Source organism: Tenrec ecaudatus, chromosome 12, assembly GCF_050624435.1.
Source record: "Tenrec ecaudatus isolate mTenEca1 chromosome 12, mTenEca1.hap1, whole genome shotgun sequence".
NCBI lineage: Eukaryota > Metazoa > Chordata > Mammalia > Afrosoricida > Tenrecidae > Tenrec > Tenrec ecaudatus.
Genome location: NC_134541.1, coordinates 98977473 through 99002971, shown reverse-complemented (window position 1 = coordinate 99002971; position 25499 = coordinate 98977473).

Sequence of the window (25499 nt, the reverse complement as noted above, 5' to 3'; positions counted from 1 at the left end):
CACTCTGTGTGACACAGTAGAACAGTTCCATGGGGTTTTATAGGCTGTAATCTTTGTGGGGTTAGGTCTTGCTCCAGCAGACCTGCTGGGTGGGTTTGAACTGCCCATAGCCATTCACCACTGCGTTGTTGTTGTTGTTGTTAGAGTCGGTTCTAACCATAGCAGCCTTACGCACAACAGAAAAAAACACAGTACAGGCCTACAACATTCACTGCATTAGACTCTATAAAGAAACTGTCTTAGAAATGTCATGTGTTTTCCAACCACTGTTCACTTGCTAAGAAGCCTTTGTCAGAGGCAAGGCATCTTTCCTCACTGGTGAGTTTCTAATATTAGTGCCTTCATGGAAAATCTACTCTTCAACTTCCTATCGCGCACTCCCAATCATCCTGAAGGGGATTGATAATTGTGGCAATTGCGCCACATGATTGCTACCTACAGAGGCAATCACTTGCATTGCCTGCAGAACTGATGAGCAATTCATTATCCAAGCTTTAATTGTTGCAAACCTGGGTGGAAAGGGGATTTCTCCTAGGATTTCCAGGATTTCATGCCCTGGGCCCTCCTCAGCTCCAAACTGGATCTCATGAGCTGTGGGTTGAAATCAGGCAGTAGCAGGAGGGTAATTATAGAATGGAAAGTGCAAGCGAAATATTTGCATAACCTGCCTTGAACTTGGGATGGTGCCTTTCAATGGAATGCTGAATCCCTGAGTGGGCAGAACCTCCTTGGATTACGATGACAATGCTGGCAGCAAGCCCAAACCTGGCTTCAGGACCGAAGGCAGACATGCTGCTGAAAAGCTGTGTGGGGTAAGAGCTAGGAGGAGGCAGTGGCGTCAGTGGTTAGAAGTTGAACTCAGACTGGAAGTCGGTCTCTGTGGCCCACCCTGGCTGGGTGTACCTGGAGAAGGTAAGCGCTACCGCCATAAGTCTCGCAGGAAGGATAGTGATACCTGTACTAGCCTCATATAACATCTGTGAAGACCATACAAGACCATCCAGGTAAAACATCACACAGGGGCCAACATGCTGCTGTTGTTAGGGACCATCCGGCAGACAGTCTTGCCATCTTTACTACTAAGGAGCATTCCAAAGTCAGAGTTGTTCATCCTTTTGACAGTCCATGGTTGTTAGACAGGGTTCTCTAGAGAAACAAAACCATGACACTAAGAATTATGCACATATTTATATAGATAAATAATATAACAAATAAAGTTAATTAATCTATAAAGCAGGTCAAATGGCTCAGCACAACTCAATTCTGTGAGACAGCTAGTACACTGGCATTCCTTCAAGTATTTAGAGCTGCTGGGTAGTCCTCCATGGAGCAATTCAAGCTATCTAGCCACAAGCCCCAAACAGCAAGGCAGACCAGATGACAGGGTCTGACAGTCCCCAACTCAAGAGATGTACATTCCAGTAGCGCGGCGAAGCAGGTCTTGAAGGAACCTCAAGTTACAGCGACACAGTCCACAGGTTAGATGTCCCACAGATAGTGCAGCTTGCAAATGGAGGCACAGAACAAGCAAGGCAGCTGCACACTGGTCCGATGATCAAAGAGGAAGAGAAGAGGCAAGGCTCACCGAGCCATTTCTCTCTCCACCCTTCAACTAATCTCACGTGTTCATTGGCCACGTTGGCACAACAAACCTATCCCAATGACATATTCAATATTCTCCATCAGAAAGATAATTCAAAGGAATCAATTCTTCTCCAGTCTTCCTTATTCATTATCCAGCTTTTACCTGCACTTGCGACAATTGAAAATATCATGGCTTGGCTCAGAAGCATTTTGTCCTCAGATATCCTGAAATATCTAGATATCCTAAAATATCCTGAAAGTTTCCTTCATTTTCTAAATAAATTTATGAATTGTCTCTTTAGTATTCAAACCTGACTTTCTAGCTATGGCACCTCACTCTTTGGATCACTTTTTTAAAATTCAAATCATTTTATTGGGGCTCATACAACTCTTATCACAGTCCATACATACATCAATTGTGTAAGGCACACATACATTCATTGCCCTCATCATTCTCAAAATTTGCCTTCCGCTTGGGTTCCTGGAATCAGTTGCTCATTTTTCTTTTTCCCTCCCCCTCTCTCCCCACTTCCCTCTCCCTCATGAACCCTTAATAATTTACAAATTATTATTTTATCTTATCTTACACTACCAGGCATCTCCCTTCACCCACTTTCCTGTTTCCCATCCCCCAGAGAGGTGGCTGTATGTAGATCCCCAAAAATTGGTTCCCCCTTTGTATCCCCACTTCCCTCCTGGTATCACCACTCTCACCCTTGGTCCTGAGGGGGTTCATCTGTCCTAGATTCCCTGTGTTTCTAGATACCAACTGTACCGCTGTGCATCCTCTGGTCTAACCAGGTTTCCAAAGTAGAATTGGGATCATGATAGTTGGGGGGAGGAAGCATTTAAGAGCTAGAGGAAGGTTGTGAGTTTCATTATTACTGCACTGCACCCTGAGTGACTCAACTCCTCCCCACAACTCCTCTGCAAGGGATTGGACCCCTTGTTTTCAGAGCTTGCCATGAGGAGAGGAAGAGTACCGACCAAGGAGAAAGAGCCCACGTAGCACAGTGGCGAAGCGCCCAGCTTCCCCCACCCGCTGCTCTGAGGGTTCGGCTCTGTCCTGTAGGGTCGCCAGGAGCTGAAATCACCTCAATGGCAACAGGGTGTTTATTGAAAGCCTACTTTGTGTCAGCATCACATGCTCTGGCATTTAAACCCTCCCTCATTTCATTTTTCCAGGATTCTACATGGGGAAAAATTCAAATTCTGTTTCTCCATTTACTTCCCAACTCAGGTTGAGTCTAAGGAGTGTGCAGGGTGCTGCACATGTCTACTACACATGGTGCTAACCAAAAGGTTGAGGCCTCAGGTTCACCCAGTGGTGTTTTACTTCTAACAATAATCATCCATGTCGAAATCTGACACACTCAGAGTCACCATGAGTCAGATATGACTCTTAGGCAACTAGGCCCTGTGATCATTCATGTTTTGTGTCAACTTGGTTGTCCATAGGATTTTCAATGGTTTGTCAATTGAGACCTAGTAATTCCCAATGATGTCATCTAACACAATACAATCAAATGCATAATTGAATCTGCTTTGAGCAGCTTACCAGCTGTTAGGAGATTAGGGTGGAAAGCAACACCCTTCCTTGAGTCACAGTCCTGATGCAATTAATTGAAAGAAAGTTTCCCCTGGGGTTGGTCTGCTTTCAATATAAGTGTACGCTGTGGAGAGGCTTGCTTTCTTTTTGATCCATTTGGCTTTGGCCTGCCTTAGTATAGCTTGCAGAATCACCAGGGGTCTGCCATTTGTCTCCACACTTTGGAGCCACCAGTGTGTTGTCTTCCTGCCAATTTTTGATTCATCAGCCCCTATGGCTATGGGAACCAAAAGAAGCCTCCATCTTAACATCTGACCCATAGACTTGGACTTGCCCACTTGTACAATATGTAAGCCATTTTCTTCATATATATTTGTCTAAATATATCCATGTGAAAGTTGAACATTCAAAGAGGAAGACGGAAGAAGAATCAATGTGCTTGAATTCTGGTGCTGGGGGAAAATATTGAAAGTACTATAGACTTCTAAAAGGATAACCAAATCTGTCTTGGAAGCTGTACGACTGGAGTACTCCTTAGAGTGAAGGCTGGAGACTTCATCTCAAATACTTTGGACATGTTGTCAGGAGAGACCAGTCCCTGGAAAAGGACATCATACCTGGTAGCGAGGAGGTTAAAAAGAGGAAGACCCTCAACAAGATGGATTCAAACAGTGGCTGCAACAATGGGCTCAAGCCAAGGAACAATGGTGAGGATGGCACAAGATCGAGCAGTATGTCATGCTGTTGTGCATAAGGTTGCTATGGGTCAGAACCAAATCAATGGCACCTTACGACAACAGTACCAAATATATACATTTTTAATTTTATTCGTTTTGCTTCTCTAGAGTATCCAGATGAACACAACCCGCCCTCAAGTCTCCTTTTCTTTATCTGTAAAATGAAGATAATAATAGACCTTATTGGACTTGGGTGGCTAGTACATAGTAAGTGTTCAAATAAGGTTGGCCATTTAATGAAAACAGCAACAATTATTTTTAGGAAGACTTGCGATGAGCTAGATTGGCACCGTGGCTGTGACAATGGGCTCAAATGTAGATGTGATTGTGAGAATGGGGCAGGACCAGGAAATTTTTAAAAATTGTACAAACAGACAACACCTAAAAACAACAACAACACTAATAACATAGGCTGAAAGTATTCTGGTAAGTTAAATAATTTTCCTAAGAAAAGATGTAAATTCATGTAAGGGGGGGTGTCAGAAAGCTAATGGAAGAATTCCATTTTCCACAGAATGTTGGAAGCCCTCTATGACTGGTGGTACTCTGTCATGTGAACAAACTACATTACTGCGGTAGTAACTCACTCATTCTCATAGTCTTGTCAGTCAAGTGGAATCACAAGTATAACTGCCCATTAGACTTCCTTATCAGTTCATAAAATCAGTCTTTCTTTACTTGATCACAGTTGCACGGTTTTCTTATGTTAAAAATGGAGCGAATGAGGAGGGGGCATAGACTGCCTTATGACTTGAAATCAGTTACCTCGGAAAGAGGGAGACTAAGCTTCAGTTCATTGGTTCAGATTCATCAGTGGTTGCCTTTCTATTCACCGCCTTCCTTTCCTCTTTATTAGCTTTATTGAAGCTACTGAGGGGCTTTGTTCTCTGGATTCAGAATGGTTTCCCTTATGCTACTCAGCATAAACCCTAAATTCCCCCCTCCCCTCCCAAAGTGAAGGTTAATCCTGTTCTTCCCTAAGAGTTCACCTGAAGCTCAGAACGATGAGTTGCACCTGAGATTAACGTACGATATATAGAAATCTCAAGTGGGAAGTTGTTCAATTCATTTAAAATAAACTTTACTGATTCATTAATAATAAGAACGTTTGCAAAAGTTAGAGATGTGCTTATCCTTATCCCCACTTTAGAGCTAAAAATAATCAGATAAAACAAGTGAAGACCTTAACTGTACATATCTGATGACAAAACACATGCCTCTTTCCCCGAAGTCCCACCCGACCCCAATTTGGATATTAGTTTATATTGTTCCATGTACCAACAATGCATTCAGGAAGATGAAAAGGCATAAAAGTTATTTGGTCACCTTCCATTTAGCACTTTCTAATAGGACAGAACTCTGATGTCTACTATGACCTCATCTTGGTCAAGTTCATCTTGGTACCACTTATTGTTCTGCTTTATTTCATTTGCTTTTAAAAAATACTCTTATTGGGGGCTCTTACATCACTTATCACAACCCATACATTCATGCAGTGTGTCAAGCACCTTTCCATATATGCCACCATCATCATTTTCACAGCATTATCTTCCAACTTGAGCCCCTGATATCAGCCCCACATTTTCCCCCTCCTTCGCCCCCACCCTCCCTCCCTAACCCTTGATATGTTATAGATTATTATTTACCTATCTTACCCTCATCCTCCATCGCCCCTCAACCACTTTTCTGTTATTCACCCCCTTGGAGGGGGTTTAAGATTGAGCCTTGTGATCGATTCCCTCTTTCTCCCCCCACCCTCCCCTAATCCTCCTGGTATCTCTCTACGCTCATTGTTGGCCCTGAGGGGTTTATCTATCCTGGATTCCCTGTGTTGTGGGCTTTTACCTGTAGCACTGTGCATGTTCTGGTCTAAGGAAGAATTGAAGTCATGATAGTGGGGTGAAATAATCACCAAAGAACTAGAGGGAAATTGCATGTTTCCTCGGTGCTATACTGCACCCTGACTGGCTCATCTCTTCCCTGTGATCTGTCTGTGAGGGGATGCCCAATTGTCTACAGATGGGCATTGGGTTTCCATTCCATGTCTCCCCACCGTGTTCAAATTGGGTATGATCCTGTTCTGGGTCTTAGATGCCCGATACCTGATCCCATCAACACCTCATGATCACACATGGTTTGCTTCTTCCACGTGGGCTTTGTTGCTTCTCAACTACATAGCCGCTTGTTTAACTTCAAGCCTTTAAGACCCCAGATGCTATATCTTTTGATAGTTGGGCACCATCATCTTTCTTCACCACATTTGCTTATGCACCCATTTTGTCTTCAGCGATTGTGTTGGGAAGGTGAGCACCACAGAATGCCAGATTGTTAGAACAAAGTGCTCTTGTGTTGAGGGAGTACTTGAGTCAAGGCCCAATGTCCATCTGCAAACATAATTCCTAACATAGCTCTATTTCCCCATCATCATATATAAATGTACATACCTGTATTTAGGCCTTATAAATGTAATTTTCCTCCTGGTTCTTTCCTCTATTATCGTTGACTTTCCTCATGTTCCACAATCATGTTTGGCCTTCATTTGGGTTTAGTAATTCTTCGCTGCTACATTGCCCTTGATTAAGCCTCACTAGGTATCCTAGGACCTTTCTTCCATTGATTTTAGTTCACTTGTTGTTCCCTTGTCCCTGGGTTGGTTTCCACCACCTCTCTTCCTTTCTCCCACCTCCCCTTCTCCCATATCCTCCCGGAAACAATTGTCCTGTTCTTTTCTTCTTTTAATTATTTATCCCGCCTATCTTATATAGATAGACATTCAGATACATTAATAAGTCCAAAAATCAGGGCAAAGCCAAATAAAACAAAATAAAAAATCAGGGCAAGGCCAAAGGAAGTAAAAACCAACAAAACAATAACAACAACAAAAAACAAAAACATAATAACAATAACAAAGCCACTGACAAAAATGGAAAAGCCTAGATTTGTTTGTTGGCCTTTAAAAGTATTTTCTAGTGGGGTGCCACACTCTATCTCCAAAGTCTATTTTTGATATTCCCCAGGTACTTCATCACTCTACTCCCCCTGCTGCGATGCTGAACGCCCTTAGTGCCCCACCCCAGTGTGATGGGACCAGACCGTGCACTGTTCCCGCACTCTGTCTCCAGTGCTGTCACCCGCAGTACCAAGGTTCAGTGAGGGATGCTGTGTCCGTGGTGGGGCCTGTTCTAATGGTTCTCCCTGTGCTTTGTCTGCTCCAAGCAGGAACATCGTCCTTGGGGATTGGTGGACCAAGATGTCCTCTCCTCCCTCTCCATCCCTTTTAGTTTCTCCCATGTGCTCTAATCTGATGTGCCCCTCTCCCCAAGTTGTTGCCCCAGTGCTGTCCTCTGAAGTGCACTCTTCTGAGTGGGTGGGGGAGGGGATGTCCACCTAGTTGGGATTGAGTCTGGCCCTGCAGACTTCTCTATTGCTTCCCTGCTACATGCCAGTATGTTGTATTCATGCCTTGGCACATCAGGTTGAAGCCTGGTCTCTCTCTCCCTCTCCTGTGGAGATATAAACAATATCCTCCCCTTGGGTGGGTTAGTGCCCTGCTCCCCTCCCCCAACCCATGTCTTTTTTTCTCTCTTTCTTTCTCCTTTTTATTTAGTTGGCTGCCATATGTATCCCTGATTTGGGTTTGGCCCCTGCCATAGTTGCTGGACCTCACCCCTAGAATATCTCTATATACTAGCTTTCCTCCTATGCCCCCCCCCTTTTAAGATTACATCAGTGAACTCATGTTGTACCTGTCCTTTTGTACTTGGCTTACTTTGCTTAGCAGGATTTCTTCCAGTTCTTCCCATGTGGCAATGTGCTTCATGCATTCATCACTTTTTTTAGGGATGCATAGTACTCCGTTGTATGTAAGTACCACAGTATTTTGCTTCATTTGTCTGTTGATGGAAATTTGGGTTGTTTATGATTCCTTGCGATTGTGAACTGTGATGCGATGAACATTGGAGCCCAGATAAATGGCTGTGTCTTGCTACTTCTGGGTATATGCCCAGTAGAGGGATTGCTGAGTCGTATGGTATCTCAATCTCCACCTGTTTTAGATATCACCAAATCGATTTTCATAATGGCTGTACATACCTACAGGTCCACCAGCAGTAGACAAGAGTTCCTATCTCCTCACAGCCCCTCCACCACTTGTTGCTTTCTGATTTTTTTGAATTAGGCTACCTTTGAGGGTGTTAGGTGGTATCTCATAGTTGTTTTAATTTGCATTTATCTTACGGCTAATGATCAGGATCATTTTCTCATATTGGCCATTCGGATTTCTGTCCCTGTGAAACTTCTTTTCAGATCCTTTGCCCACTTCCATAGTGGGCAGTTAGTATTTTTTAAATGTTTTTATTGTAAGCTTGCAAAGTAGTGTAGATTTAGGATAAGGCCTTTGTCTGATGTAGCATTGCTAAAGATGTTTTCCAAGTCTGTGGACTCTGATTACTCTCTTTGTGAATCCTTTCAATGTACATAGGTCATTTATCTTCAGTATATCCCCCTTGTCAATTTTTGACTATTCTGGTTTTGTATCTTTTCCTATTTCTGATAGCCTATGTATTCCCTGTGCCAAGGTTCACAGATTTGTCCCAATCCCCAAATTAACGGCCCTAATAATTTGGGGCTTTATCTCAAGGTCTGTGATGCACCTTGAGTTTATTCTTGTGCATGGAGTGAGGTGAGGTTCTTGCTTCATTTTTCTGCAGGTAGATATCCATTGTTTCCAGCGCCACTTATTGATGAGGGCATCTGCTTCCCATTTGATATTTTTGGGCCCTTATCAACAATCAGTTGTTTGTATGCTGATGTTTTACTTCTGGGGTTTCATCTCTTTTCCATTGGTCTGAATATCTGTCATTATACCAGTACCACACTGTTTTGACCACTATGACTATATAATACATGCTAAAGTCAGGTAGAGAATGCCCTCCCTCTTTGTCCTTCTTCTTGAGGAGTTCGCTGCTAATTTGGGGCTTCTTCCCTCTCCATATGAAGTTGGTAATCAGTTTTTCCAAATCTTTGAAGAAGCATGATGGTACTCATATCAGGATAGCATTAAACTTATATAGTGCCTTAGGCAGAACTGACATCTTTAATATACTGAGTCTTCTAATCCATGAGCATGGCAAATTCTTCCATTTGTTGAGGTCACTCTTGGTTTCTTGTAATAGTGTTCTGTGGTTTTCCTCATACAAATCTTTTATTATTTTAGTCAGGTATACCCCTAGATATATCAATTTGTGCTTGGCTATTGTAATTTTTAATTGCCTCTTCTGTGATCTTTTCTGATGTGTATAACAATCCAATAGACTTCTGTCTATGGATTTTGTATCCTGGCACTCTGCCATACACCTTTATTGCTTCCAACACTCCACTTGTGGAATTTTGGGGATTTTTGATATATAAAATATATCGTCTGTGAATAATGATAGTTTAGCCTCTTCCTTCCCCACACGAATACCTTTGATGTCTTTTCTTTGTCCTATGCTGTTAGCTAGTACCTCCACTATGATGTAAAATAGGAGTGCGGACAAGTGGCATCCTTGACTGGTCCCCTGTTTCAGTGGAATTGTTTTCATATTTCCTCCATTGATTACCACGTTGGCTGTTGGTTTTTCACACATAGCTTGCAGAATGTTGAGGAATTTTTCTTCCATTCCTATCTCCTTTAGTGTCTTAAACTAGAATGGGTTTTGGATGTTTTCAAATGCTTTTTCCACATCTATCAATATTATCATGTGGGTCTTATAATTTTTCATGTCAATTTGGTGAATAATACTAATGATCTTTCATATACTGAAACATCCCGCATCCCTGGTATGAATTCCACTTGGTCATGGTGAATTTTTATTTTTATATGCTTTTGTATTCTATTGGTCAATATTTTGTTCAGGATCTTTGCATTGGTGTTCATTAGGAATATTGGTCTTTGGTCTGTAGTTCTCAATTCTTGTGAGATACTTGCCCACTTTAGGTATCAGAATTATACTAGCTTCATAGAAAGATTTTGGGAGTTTTCTATCTTTTTCTGTGTTCTGGAGGTTGTTGTGTAGGATTGGTGTCAGTTCTTCCCTGATTGCTTGGTAGAATTCTCGTGAGAAGCCATATGGTTCAGGGACTTTGTGTGTGTGTTGGTAATCCCTTGATAACTTTCTCTGTTGTTTTGGGTCTGTTGAGGTTCTTCATGTCCATCTAGGATAGTTTTCCCAAGTATTGGTCCATGTCTTCCAAGTAGTTGAATTCGTTTGAGTACAGGCCTTCATAGCACTGTGCAATTATTCTTTTGATTTCATTAGGATTGATTGTAATGTCCCTTGTTTCATTTCTCATCCTTGCAATTGACATTTGTTCCTTTCTTACTTTGGTTAGGATTGCCAATGATCTATCAATTCTGTTAAACCTTTCAAAGAACCAAGTTTTAGCTGCATTAATTTTTCCATAGTTTTCTTGTTTTCCCTCTCCTGTATCTCAGCTCTGATTTTTATTACTTCTTTCCTTTTGCTTTTAGTAGCAATAATCTGTTGACAGGGCTCTAATTGGTGTAAGTTTTTTGCCAGCATATTAACCCTAAGTCTACTTTCCGTTTTCATGTGTGCATGTACTGCTATCAGTCTTCCTCTGATAAATGCCTTTGCTGTTTCCCAAAGGTTTTGGTACGTCATAGTTTCATTCTTATTGGTTTCTAGAAGCTTCCCAATTTCATCTCTGATCTGGGTCAATACCCACTCCTTTTGCAATAGAGAATTATTCATCCTCCAATTGTTTGCCCTTGTTTTCTTCATCCTCCTTTTGTAGAATTCCAGCCTTATGGCACAGTTATCAGAGAGAGACATATAATATCTATGTGCTTGAGTTTTCTCAGGTTCGACTTATGTCCCAGCAAGTGCCGTGTGAGCTTGAAAATACTGAATTTTTTTGCATTTGGGTGGAAAGCCCTGAAAATGTCTATCAGGTCAAGTAATTCAATTGTGCTGTTTAGATCTGTGGTCTCCTTGTTAAGTTTCTTTTCCTGTGATCTGTATTTTTCAATGAGTGGTGCATTAAAGTCACCTACTATAATTGTTGAGCCTGCGATTTCTGTTTCATCTTTTGGAGTGTTTGATTTACAAATTTCACGGGTCGTGCGTTGGGCACGTGTATATTTATTATTATTACTGGCTCTTGGTCTACTGTTCCATTGAGCATTATTTAGTGCCCCTCCTTGTCTCTTATTATGACTTGTACCTCGATCAATTTTGTCAGAGATTAAGATTGCTACCCCTGCTTTTTTCTTTTTTGAATTGCCATTTACTTGGTATATTTTACTCCAGCCTTTATTCTCAACCTGTGTTTGTCTGCAAGCTTGAGATGTGTGTAGGTAGCAAATCTATGGGTTATATTTTCTGAGCCAGTCTGTTAGCCTCTGCCTTTTAATGCCTGGGTTCAGTCCATTGATTTTCAGTGTTGTTACATCCAGCTGTAGACTCTGTGATGCCATCTTGTAGCTTTTTTGGTTGGGTATTTTCCTACCTACTTATCAGTTTGTGTAGTTCACTCTTGTTTTCTTTCCAGTATTGAGCTAATGCTATCTTGGATGCTATTTCTTTGTCACCCCCTGGGTAGAGTTGTTCTATGTGATGGTCTCTTATTTGCGTTCAGTGAGTGTTGTTTTTTTGTCCATACTGGGTCAACGATTATCTTGTAGAGCTGGGATTCTTGTTATGTATTCTTTGAGGTTTTCCTTTTCTGGGAAGACTTACTTCTCCATCTTTCTTAATAGATAATTTGGCCAGGTATACTATTCTCGGGTTTGCATTATTTTCCTTTAAGTTTTGGAATATGTTACTTCCCTCCCTCTTCTTCTTCATTGTGCCCACTAATAGGTCTGTACATATTCTTATTTGGGTATCTTTATAAGTGACTATTTGTTTATCCCTAGTTGCTCTTATGATTTTCTTCCTTTCCTCGTTGTTAGATAATTTAACTAATATGTGTCTTGGTGACTTACGGGGAATCAGTCTGGCTGATGTTCTTTCAACCTCCTGAATGGTTGTCTCATTTTCATTCCTTAGACAGGTGAAGTTTTCCTCTCAGGATTCCCTCACTATTTTTGCTGTTGATTTATTTTTGTGTCTTGTTCTGGTAGTCCAATTATTCTAAAATGTTCCTCTTCATAGCATCAGACATGGTTCTCAGGTTTTCTTCAGCTTCTCTGATCGTCATATTTGACTGCTTTTCCTGTTGATTGATTTCTGCCTGTTTATCCTGTAGGTCACTGATGTGATTACCTGCCTCAAGTCTACTGGCAAAATCTGTTAATTTGTCACTGTATTTTGTTATTTCATCCCTTAGGTCTTGTATTTCCCTTTGGTGTGTTGCCTTTATGTTCTCTATCATTTCTTCCTTTTTCTTGCTTCTCTCATATCCTGTATAACTCCAATCATAATTCTGAAAATTTCTTTATGTGGCAGGTCAATGTCTGCTTCTTCTATGCATGTAGATAGATTCATGACTTCTTCTGGTATTGTCTGTTTCTCCTGCTTTTTTGTGGAAGTTTGGGGCTGGTTGTTGTTATGTGTTGTTTTAGAGGATCCTGGCACCATCTTCCAGAGTTGAAGAGCACTGGGCTCTCTATTGGGGGACTGGTATGAGTACTTCTACGAACTACCTGTAGGTAGCCACACTGGAGTGTGATGCAACCACTGTCTCTCCCTGTGGTTTCACTCTTACCCTTACCAACCAGTATTCTGTTATTTGGAATGTGATTTGGAAAGTCCTCTCACAGAATGCTGGTTGGTTGGTTGGTTGGTTGTGCGTCCACGAGGATGGTGCTTCACTGGTTGATCTCCCAGTAAGCCACAGTGATGTGTCTTATGGGGCTTGGAGCACCTTGGATGCTGTGGGTGTGTCTCTCTGCAACTGGAGTGCTGCAGAGGGCTTGTGGGTGTACCCTCCTTGTTGTAGAGCACTGTAGCTGACATTCAGAATTAACCTAGGCAGATAGATCTCCGTACAGGTTGGGCAACTGTTCCTGCAGCAGCATGGAACACCACAGTGAGCATGAGTTCCCCCAGTCACTTTTATGGCCTTGAGGTGTAGGCAGGAACTCCCTCAGCCGATTGAAAGGGAACCCCCAGCCATTTAGGGTATAGTGGAGGATGGGTGTGATGTCCCCAGCTACATGTAAAGCCACGTGTGGGTGGGAGCTTCCCAGCTGGATTATCAAATATGCCCTAGGCAGGGGTGAGTAGCCTAGATGACGGTAGTGGCTTGTGAAACGAGAAAGAGGGAGAAGAGAAGAAAAAGAGATAAGGAGAAAACAAAGACAGGAGCAAAACATAAACAAACTAACACACACACACACACAAAATGCAAAGACATAACAAAATTAAAAACTGAGAGTCAAAGAAAGAAAGCAATAAAGAAGAAACACTAAAATCTGCTGAGACCGTGGCTGGAAAGAGAGGAGAGGTAGAATAAGTAGAAAAAGGAAGAAAAAAGAAAGGAAGGGGAAAAAAGAGAAAATAAGAGAAGATGGTAAGGAACAGATAAAGAGATCTCTGATTCCCGTGCCACCCCTTGTGTAGCACTGCCACAGGGGGTAGGCTGGAGCTCTCCCCACTTGGTGGGCGGGGTTGCCCTAGGGTGCTGACAGGGGGCTGGAAACTAATAGTGGCATGTTAGAAAGAGAGGGGAGGAGAGAAACAGAAAAGAAGAAGAAAGAAAGAAAAGGAAAGAGGTAGAAGGGGAAAACACAACTGTGCTCACTAAGATTGACGGTGGGGGGAAAGAGAGAAGAAAATATAAAGAGTACAGAGATAGCTTATCCCTAATCACCTGAACTTTGGGCCAGAGGGGTTTAAACCCTGCCCCAAAGTGGCAGGTTGGTGTACCTTTTAGTTCAGGGTCCCACTGGTGCTGAGCAAAATTGCTTTAGTTGGAAGGTCACTGTAGAGGCCAGATGGAGGTTTCCTCAGCAGTGTGGAGCACTGTAGTTGGCTGTCACTGCTGTCTTGTGTGGTGTGCAGCACTCCCACAGAGGGCAGGCTGGAGTTCCCCCTGCTGTTTGTGTGGAGTTGCCCTAAGCAGAGGGTAATGGTCTTGAAGCCAGTAATGACATATGAAAGGAAAGAGAGGGAGAGAAGAGGTAAAAGAAAGAAAGAGAAGATTAAAAAAAGAAATGAGAAAAAATATCTGGGCCCATTGAGACTGACTGGTGTGGGAGAGATAGAAGGGAGAGAGAATACAGTGAGAAGAAAACGAATAATAAGTAAGGAGATAGCTGAGGCTTGATCGCCTGACTGGGGGACTGGGGGGATTCCAATCCTGCCTCAAGTTAGCAGGATGGTGTGTCTGTTTGGTGTAGGGTCCCACAGATGCTGGGCGGAATTACACCCAAAGGCAAGATCACGCTTGAGATCACTGGCATAGCTACCTTGTGCTGTATGCAGCAGTGCAGCAGGGGCGGGGGGGGGGGCAGAGTGTAGTGCCCTAGGACAGGCAGAGGATCCCCCAGTCACCTGGAGGACAGGCAGGACATCCCCAGGTGCATGTAGGATCACTGAGGGCGGACAGTAGTTCTCCCCGTTGGGCTTGCAGAGTTGCCCTGGCTTGTGCCAAGACTGCTGATATCCTAATAGCTCAGAGTTTGTTTTTGTCTTTATTTTTTTATCCTGGCCAGCTGGTATTGATTCTAAAACTGAGGCTTCCTTCAGGGGGATCTGTTATGTTGAAAGCCTCTACTAGGCTCTGTAACTAACTTCTGGCATTCCTTAACATGGGCTCCCTTATTATGCTAATGTATGTTAAAGGATTCATTCTACCAGTTGTCTTGGAGTTAAACAAGAGTCTGGGATTTGCAGTTTTTACCAAGAGAATATTTTTTATTCTCTTTTTATATTGGGTTTAGGGGTTGCCTTAATTCTGGGCTGTCATGCTGACACTCAGAGGAGGAGACGTAGTTTATTAGAGAAATTATTTTCTTCTTGGCCAACTGGAACTGAATTCACCCCGTGGACTATTTTCTGCCACACCGCTATCTGGCTCACGTAAATTTCCTTACATCTTTTCAATTCCTCCAAATCTATGGCTCCCCTCAACCCGATCCCTAGGCAATGAGCAAAAGGCAGTTAACAGCACAGGCAGTTCTGGTGTGGAGTCCTATGACTAGCTTTCAGAGCTTCTCCTAGAGTCTGGGATTATAACCCCTTTTGGGCATCAGCCTGGGAAAATCGCTGCTTGCTGCCAGATTCGGGTGCTGGTAGCTATTTGGCTGAAGCCCCGCAACAAGCACACTGAACCTAGAGTGATCCAGTGCATTCTCAGTTTGCTTTGTGAGTGAAAATTTTTTAAAACTCAGGATTCAGAACAGACCCTAGTACCCTGATTCTAATTTGAGGCCTTTGTCTCCCAGTTTCCTTCACCATCCTCCCAATATTCTGGTCTGGCAACAGGAGCTCCAGGCAGGTAAATCTAACTGGACACCATCTTCTTCCACCTCTCTGCTTTATTTCTTGATGAATATTGCCTTTCTTCTAGTTCGTCTTATGCCTCCTGACAACATTAACCCCTTCCTTCCTGTGCTTCATGAGAGATGAAAGTATAGGCTGTGGAAATACAGTGGGGGTAGTAAGTTAAGCAAGCTTATTTCCTGTACAGTTGGAGATCTTAAGCATGTTATCAATGCATATAAATCTGAAGAATAAGAGAGAAAATGCGTGATCTTTTCCATACTAATTTCATGCCAAGAAACATTGGGAAATAGTCCTCCTTTCTGTTGGCCATCAAGACTTCAGATGTCAGAGCCTGAGCAATTGGAAATAAGTAGCTTTTCCTTATTTCATTTTATACCAGCTTCCCTGTAGAATATTATACAGAAGCATGCCATATTAGATATGTGTTTAATTAGGAACGTAGCTAATTAGTTAACCGAATGTATTAGACATTCTCTGGAGAAGAATTTTTCAAAGAATGCTGGGCCACCTACTTCTGAAAAACCAGCCATTGAAAGCCCCAGGGAACATGCCTTTACTCTGACACATGTGGAGTCACACGAGCCAGAATCGATGGCAGCGGGTAATGGGAGAGTAGAATTTGCCATATCAATTGAAAAGCATGTTCCAAGAAACCATTTAAGAAAATCACAAGATGAAAACTAATCCTAAATATAACTGTTATACAGTGAAATTATTAAAGGTCAAGCACTATTGCTTGTGTCAGACACTGATTTAATCCTTACAACTCACAGCGATCCCATGTACAATGGAAGAAAACATGGCCTTGTTCTGTGTTATCCTCACAATTGTTAACTTGGAGCTCATCCGTGCAGTCATGGTGTCGATCCATCTCATGGAGAGGCTTCCTTTTTAACTGACCTTCCACTTTCCCAAGGATCATGTGTCTTTTCAGGTATAGGTTTTTCCTAAACATGTCCAAAGTACATCAGATAAGGTTTCACCATCTTTGATTCTAAGGAGCATTCTAGCTTCACTTATTCCAAAAGAGATCTGTTTATTCTTCTGGTAGTCCATGGTACTTTCAATATTCTTCACCAACACCATAATTCAAGTAGATGGATACTTCTGTGGTCTTCCATAGTTATTGTCCAGCTTCCCCATGCATATGAGGTGACTGAAAATACCATAGCTTGGGTCAAGTGCATCTTAGTCCTCAAAGTGACAGCCTTGCTCTTCAACACTTTAAAGAAATGCTCAGTGAGATAAAAAAAGGTTGAGTTCAGCAGTGGAGTTTTCACCTATATCCAGAACACTGGCATTTGATCCTGACCAATGTGATTGAATCCTTCCAAATCATAGCAACCCTCATGCAACATAAGGAAACACTGCTTGGTCCTGCATCTTCCTCACAATTGTACACAACCTACACACAGCCACCACCTCTCTGTCAGTGGAGGCTCATGTGTTTCTTTGGTGCTGAACTGATGTCAGCAGCTGCCTGACTAAGGTTAGGAAGAAAGGCTTAGTGATCGATGTGCTTCTGAAAATCAGTCTATGAAAGCCCTGTGGATCACAATGGTCTGAGCCAAAACCGATAGTGGGAATGGTGCAGGACTAGGCAGTATTTTCTCCTGTTGTGCATGAATCTGGGGCTAATTGGAAGACAGTTGAAAATAATGAGATGGAATATATTTGAGACATTTTCCCAAAAGATAGAAGTCATCTTAGTAGAGAACCTACTAGAGGGCCCAGGAGTTGGTTGTGCAGGTGCTAGGGAGTAGAGCCAGAATGAGCAGGAGAGGCGCTTCTGAGGTAGGCGGGAATAGTCTGAGGAAGGATACAGTGTCTTAGGAACTAGTGCATAATTGGTGATGCCATCAGGTAAGAATTGTGCTGCAAACTGAGAGGTCGGGGATTCAAACCTACCAGCCACTCTGCAGGAAAAAGATGAAGCTATATGCTACTAAAAGGATTTCCAGCCCCGGAAATCTTCTATAGGCTCCTGATGGGCTAGAACGGACCTGATGGCACTGGGTGTGGATTGGTTTATCATCACATGTAGTTAATAAATACTTGCTAATCACACCCTCTGTGCAGACATCAAATGCAGTCAGTACCACTGGTTGATTCACTGCTGCCAGAGAGCTGCCAAGGCAGGGCTGTCCTTGGCAGTTGCCTCTGATTCTCTGACTGACGGCAGCCTGTCTACAGCCATTGCACAATGCTCAGTTCTGCCCTACCATCATCGCTGGAGTTGGTCTGCTTAAGTCCTTAGTTACAACCATTGTGTATTTCTAGTACCTTCCAATCTAGGGGGCTCACCTTTCCACACTACATTGGTCAGTGTTCTGTTGTGATCCACAGGCTTTTAAGTGAGTAATTTCCATAAATCTCCAGGCCTTCCATTCTACTCCACCTTCGTCGAGTTTTGCTGGAACCTGTCCACCAAGGATGACCCTGCTGGTATTTAAAATGCTGGTGGCTTGGCTTCTAGCATCCCAGCCATACACCTAAGGCATCCTGTATGACACAGAGTGGCGACATTGGTGAGGGTAGTGAGGGAGAAGTTAGTAAGTATTGTTGGGTCACAAGTTTGCACATTAGACCTTGATTGCAAAGAAAATGCAGCTGCTCTGTTTCCTGCAATTATGCTGAGAATTCTCACAATCCTTGCCTGAGGTTATGGGGCAAATCTGTTTCCATTCAGGTGATTTTGTTTCCATTCAGTTGATTTTGTCTGATGGAGGAATTTCAGTAATTGTTTGCAGTAATTTAACTGACTAGAAGATATCTATATTGTACCCATTACAAAGACAGGTTATGTAACAGAATGTGCAAATTAGAGAACAATATCGTTGCTAACACATATAAGTAAAATTTTGCCGAAGATCATTCAACAACAATTGAAAGAATACATTGACAGAGAACTGCCAGAGGGTCAGGCCAGATTCAAAAGAGGAAATGGAACGTGGATATCATTGCTGATTTAAGATGGTTCTTGGCTGAAAGAAGAGAATCCCAGAAAGATATTTACTAGTATATTATTAGGGTAGTCTTGAGAAATGAGAATCCCAGAACGTGTACTTGTGCTTATAGATGAGAGGTGGTGGGGGAACATAACAAGAGAACACTGCATGATTTAAACTCAGGGAAAGTGTAATCAGGGCTGTATCTTCTCACTATACTTATTCCATCTGTGTGCTGAGCAGATAATCAGAGAAGCTGGATTCTATGAAGAATTTGTGGCATCAGGATTGGAGGAAGGCTTATTAACAACCTCTCACATGCTGATGACACAAGCTTACTTGCTGTAAGTGAGGAAGAGCTGAAAGATTTCCTGATGGCAAGTAAGGATGGCAGCCTGCATAGGGATTCCCACTCAATGGAAAGGAAAAAATCCTCAAAACTGAACCAATAGGTAACATTATGATAAACAATTGAAGTCGTGAAGGATTCTGTCTCTCTTGGATCTATAATAAATGCGCCTGGTAGCAGCAGTCAAGAGATCAAATGAGGCATTGCTTGGCAAATCTGTTGTACAAGTCCTCTTTAACATGTTGAAATGCAAGGGTCTGATGTGGAGTGGAGTGATGTGGTGGGATGAGGTGTTGGGGTGCAGGGGAGGGATGTGGTGGGATGAGGTGATGGGGTGCAGTGGGGGGATGTGGTGGGATGAGGTGATGGGGTGCAGTGGAGGGATGTGGTGGGATGAGGTGATGGGGTGCAGTGGGGGGATGTGGTGGGATGAGGTGATGGGGTGCAGTGGGGGGATGTGGTGGCATGAGGTGATGGGATGCAGTGGGGGGATGTGTTGGATGAGGTGATGGGGTGCAGTGGGGGCATGTGGTGGGATGAGGTGATGGGGTGCAGTGGGGGATGTGGTGTGGGGACGTCTTCAGCTGCTCACCAGCTTGTTTTCTGTGAGTAGAGGTTTCCCTCACTCAGCTTTCAGTGTCCTCCTCAGATATTAAAGTCTCCAGATTTCCCCTCCGAATGGAATAGATTGTTTTCCTGTTTTGTTGTAGAGGGCTTCTCTGGTGCGGAGTCTAGGCTGTCATTTGTTACTGGAAGGCCCCTTTGGGTTTCTGAGATTATAAATTTGAAGGGAACAGAAAGCCGCATCCCTCTTTTTCCATGGAGTGGATTCAATCAATTGACCTTGCAGTTAACAGTCCACTGAGTTCACCTAATATTAAGCATAACAGCCTTGGCTGTGAACCACAATCTAGCTCTTACTTTCATGAGTCTGAATAGCCTGGAGGTCTCCACTGCTAAGATTCTAAGGACCTGCTAGGTCTAGAGTGGGTCTTCAGTAGTTCTTGTCTGACTCATGGCAACCGCGTGTGTGCCAAATAAAACTGCACCATCGGACTCCCGAGGCTGACCATTTGGAAGTTGATCTCCAGGCTTGTCTTCCAAGGTGCCTCTCAGTGGGTTTGAGCCATCAGCCTGTTAAGAGTCAGTGCTTAATAATGTGTACTCCTGAGGGATTTCTAAGAATTTGCATTTCTAATAAATTCTAGAGGATGCTGATGCTGCTGGCTCAGGAACCCCTGAGAAGTGCTGAGTGGTCCATTTTGTTATGTCCACAAGGAGCCCAGAGGCTGCTAACCAGAGTCTGTGACTTAAGCCCAGGAGCTGCTCTATAAGAGAAAGATGCATCTGTCTGCTCCTGTAAAGATGCCTCGCTTGGAAACCCTAGGGAGCAGTTCAACTCTGTCCTATGAGTCCAAATTGACTCCACTGCAGTGGATTTGCTCCTGTTTGCCTGCCACCTCTAATCAGAAGCCCTTCTCGGTTTACATGGAAGGTTAGAAGAGATTGTGGGACAGGAAGTGGCAACCCTCCTGAAAGCTCACTACCACAGAGCTGAGTATGGCTGGCTCAAGTGACCACAGTCTGTTCCTGGCTAAAGGAGACAAGAAGGTGTGCCAGCACATACCCAAAAGGAGGTGCTTCCCACACTTCTGACTTCTGGCAGCCCAGAGACAGATACAGTCAATAAATGGCTCCTTCATGGAGACCTAAGTGAAGGGCAGATGGAGAAATGAGATCACAGAGCTGAGGGTATGGGAGAAACAGTTTTTCACAGGGGCAAATACTTTGAAAGTGTCTTATTCTCAGTGTAAAACATTTTCAATGGGAGCACTAGATTGAGATTTATCAGGATTACAGTCTGCAGTATAGATGACAACTCAATATAAAGAAAATAAAATCTTCACAGCTTTATGAAGAATGGAAACATTATGAAGAATGGAAAAGAATGAAATTGTCAAGGATTTCATCATGCTGGATCCATAATCAGTTCTCGTGGAAACAGCACACAGATATCAAATGATGCATAGCATTGGGTCAATCTGCAGAACAAGACCGCTTTAGAGTGGTGAGAAGCACAGTGGTGACATTGAGGAGTAAGGTACACCTGACCCAAGCCATGGTATTTTCAGTCACCTCATAGGCATGTGTAAGTTGCACAGCGAATAGGGAAGACTGATGAAGAATTGATGCATTTGAATTATGGTGGTAGCAAAGAACACTGAAAATACTATGAATTGTTAAAAGGACAAACAAGTGTGTCTTGGGAAGAAGTACAGCCAGAATGATCTCAAGTTCTCCCCAAACAAGGTGTGTCACCTGCATACCTCAGGTTGTTAATAAGCCTCCCTCCAATTCTGATGCCCGCATTCTTCTTCATATAACCCAACTTTCTGGTTATTTGCTCAGCATATAGATTGGAAAGTATAGTGAGAAGATGCAACCCTGATGCACACCTTTCCTGATTTTAAACCATGCACCCTATGAGACAGATGTTATTATTTCAGCTTTAAAGATGGGGGGATATGAGGCACAAACTTAAGTGACTTTGCTAAGGTCTGGTAAATGATAGTCAGCATTTTAACCAGCAGCCAAGAACCAGAGTCGATGATCAGAGATAAGGAAGAGTGTAAGAATCCTCTTTTCCTTCCAGGCTCTAGACACATCTTGAGCAGATGGAGAGGGGCTGCTGTGACGTGGAGAGGGGCTGATTTGGAGTGGAGTTGCAGGTGTGCTCTCGAATCAGTGCTTACACATCATCCTCACGATTAGTTGAGTGGCTTCCATTAACGGTGATGCCTGGCGTGCAGAGCAGAACCATTCCACAGGGTTCTCAAGGCCACGGCCTTTTGAAGCACATACTTAGGCCTGTACCTAAAGAGTCTCTGGTTGTCGGCTTGGACTACCAATTTTCATCTAGTCGTTGAGCACTTGGAGCCCTGGTGACACAGATATCAGCACTTGTCTGATTACTGGAAGCTTGATGGCTCAAAGCCACTCTAGGAGAAAGACCTGGAGATACAGCCCAGAAAATACTGGGGGTGATGGCAGGGGAGCAGCTCTACTCTGACACATGGGGTCCTTAGGAGTCAAAATTGACTCGGCACATAACAGCATCAGTATGATGTTTAACCGTCCCCGCTGTCCACTGAGACCGTACAACGGAGCTCACCATTGGGTGTTGCGTGTACGCCAACTCCTAGCGACCTATGCATTTCAGAGTAGAACCGCACGTGATAGGGTTATCTTAACTGTGACCTCTCGGGAGTAGAGTTTCAGGTCTTTCTTCTGAGGTATCTCCAGATGGATCTGACCACTAGGCTTTGGGTTAGTGGCCAAGCACTTAGGCTGGGTTGTGATGACTGTGGGGAGCACTTTATGAGGGGAGCATGGCCCTGAGCCTAACGGATGGCTTTTACAGATCAATTTAAAGCAGCAGAGCATTTTCTTACCTTTCTCCGTGTGCCAGTTGCCTGCTTTGTCTTATTTAGTGATGATATGAAGAGGAAGAAGTTCTTAAAAAGATTGTCCATGTGCCAACCAGATTGGCAGTTGCCACTTTTTTTTAAATCCCCTCTCTGCTCTCCAAACTAAGGAGTCTGATGATAATTTCCTTCTGGGATTTTGTTTCATAACCAGGGTCAGTTTGACTCATTATCTCCCTGTCAGCACCAAGAGAATGAAACCAGCTGTCGTTACGGACTTGTCTCAGCTCTGAATAGAAGCAGGAGGGAGAAGTCAGGGGTAAATTCCCTGTATAGGTCATTAACCCTGAGGATCACATTCAAGGATTCTCAGCCAAGCCTGGCTCTGGATGGGGCTGTGTGCCAATGCCCAGAGGCTTCTGAGTACCCTTGGGGAGTGACCTTGGAAGGATGCCTACATGGCCAGTACAGAGGAGCTGGAACCGGAACCTGAGCCAGAGCCAGTTGGAGGGGGCATCGCTGTGCGATGGTGCTCACATGGTGTCAAATGAGAGGACAGACAAAGGCTTGGGCCCCGACCGCTCTGTGGCCTTGGGAAGCCTGCATAATCTGAGGCCCAGTTTTCTCCCAGTATGCTGTTGACTGTCAGGGTACTTATGGCCACCCTCTGTACCGCAGAGTCAAAAGTTGCTCAGTCCTGCACCAACTGCCTGATCATTGGTATGCTTGAGTCCTTTGCTGTAGCTATGACATCAATCCCTCTCATTGAGGATTTCCCTCATTTTAATCGGGTCTCTGTTGACCAACAGTCATGTCCTTTTCTGATGAGTAAATCAAGATGAATATTCTCTATGTCATGCCTCGCCGTGCTTCCTCTAAAACATGTTCTTCATTCTTCTGGCAGCCCATAGTATACTCCACACCACAATTTAAATACATCAATTCTATCTGGGTTAAAAGACAAGACAGAGGGATTAGAGGATATTGGTGATGTTGGCAGGTGCCACTGAGTTGGTCTGACTATAGTGACCTTATGCACACCAGAGTGAAACACAGCCTGGTCCTTCACCATCCTCACAATTGTTCCTGCCTGAGCCCATTGATGCAGCCAGTGTGTCCATCCATCTCGTTGAGAGCCTTCCTCTTTGTCACTGCCCCGCCACTCTACCAAGCATGATGTCCTTCTCCAGGAACTGGTCTCTCCAGACAACATGTCCAAAGTATGTAAGATGAAACTTCGCCATCCTTGCCACTAAGGCGCACTCTGGCTGTACTTCAAAGACAGACCTGTTTGCCTTTTAGCAGTCATGGTACTTTCAATATTCCTCTGCAGGAGAGAGCTCTGGTAGTAAGTCAGGATTTAGGGGTAGAAATAGGAATAAGGCAGGTGATAAAGGTTTTTGAATGACAGGCTAAGATATTTGTACATTTACAAGATAAAAAATTTATTCCATATACAAAATTTTGTATATTTATATACAAACTTATAATTTGTCAAATTTATTTTGTAAAGATACAAGTATCTTTTTTTAAAACATTTTATTAGGGGCTCATACAACTCTTATCACAGTCCATACATATATATACATCAATTGTATAAAGCACATCTGTACATTCTTTGCCCTAATCATTTTCTTTTCTTTCTTTCTTTTTTTTCCCTTTTCTTTTTTTACATTTTATTAGGGACTCATACAACTCTTATCACAATCCATACATATACATACATCAATTGTATAAAGCACATCCATACATTCCCCGCCCCAATCATTCTCAAAGCATTTGCTCTCCACAAGTATCTTTATAAGATACAAATATCTTTTCTATCTAAGACCAGAGAGAATAGTACATGATCAGGAATGCTGGGATCCAGAGCTAGTGTTTTTTGTACCTACTCCAAATAGCACATTCTTTCCCCTAAACGATGATGCTTTTTGACAAATGGTTCCTCTGGACTTTCCACATATTGTTGTTTTGTGTGATTTCAGGTTGATTTAGGCTCATAGCCACTTCAAATGACAGAGGAGCAGTGCCTCCTGGGACTTTTTTGGCTGTCATCTTTACAGAAGCAGAAACCCAGGTCCTGCTTCATCAAGCCCACTGGGTGAGTTGGAATTGCCAACCTTTTGGTTAGTACTTGACTATTTTACTGTTTGTGCTACCAGATTACCAGGATAGCTATTTGGTGCCTGGTTCTAAAGGCAAGTTAAAAGTGACACCCCATTTCTGGAATCCTGGAATAAAAAACTTTAAAATACCTAAAAATCCAGAAAGATGTATGCACAAAATATCCATCACAGTATTCTATTTATAGCAGATAATAATGAACATTGCCTCAATATTTCATGAGAAAAATATAGGTCAGAAAATTACAGGACATCTTCTCTTTGTTTTCTTAAAGTTTAAAGTCACAGAAGCCTATGAGTCAGCTTTACTCTGTCCCATAGGGTTGCTATGAGTCAGAGTCAACTCAATGGCAGTGTTTTGCTTTTATTTTGGTTTCGTTTCGCATCTACTCATTGGCCCATTATGTAGTCACTAAATAATCTTCTTGAGAGTGGCAGAAAAATGATCAGTGGTTGCCAGCATCCGGGGATGGGTGGGGCTCAGTGTGGGTGAGGTTGATTACAAAACTTCACAAGGGAATGGGGCTCTGTGGCTGAATTTCCTTTGACAGTAAAATGCACAGCCCAGCCCCTGCTCCCCTCCTGAGGCTGTTGGGAATGTGAGGCACGCTTAGAATATTTGGAGACTGCAAGAGCAAAAATGGTGCTATTATGCAGACACTTGAGGTAGACAATCTCTTCAAATCCATTTCAGAAATCACACCTTAGAGTCTGGCAGAAAATACATGCTGCAAACAACAATCACTATTGTGTCCTTTGGAAAATGAATTCCGAACCTTCATCCAGTCTTTTGGGACCTTTCTCCCCACAAGTGCAAGGTATGTTTTTGCTTCCTAGTCTTCATGGTAATGGTGGCCTTGGGGCCTTGTTCTTATCTAATTGGTGATTGTGGAGTTGAAGCGGTGACCTAGTTTGAACGGTGATGGTGGGCTTGAAACCCTGACCTAGTCTGAATGGGTTTAGTGGGCTTGAAGTTGTAGTGAGAGGACAATATTCTAGTGAGGACACACAGAAAAACCAGAAACAAGATGGAAGAGCTGTAATAAATTATAGATGTTGATAAATTACCCCACACTGTAGAGTTTCAATTACAGAAACACACAGTTTACACAAGTAATTACCGAAGAAATTACCGCAGAAGCACAGCCATTCATTGAATTATGAGGCACCCATTCTCTCCCCTGATTGCATCTTCAGTTCTGAGGACGGCAATCACAGCTTCACACAAAACTTTAATAACACAATCTTTCTTGGATTAAAACACGCCATTGGATAGAAAATGTGTAACAGGATGATAAGAAAAGGCTGTAGATTCACATTGAGAAAGA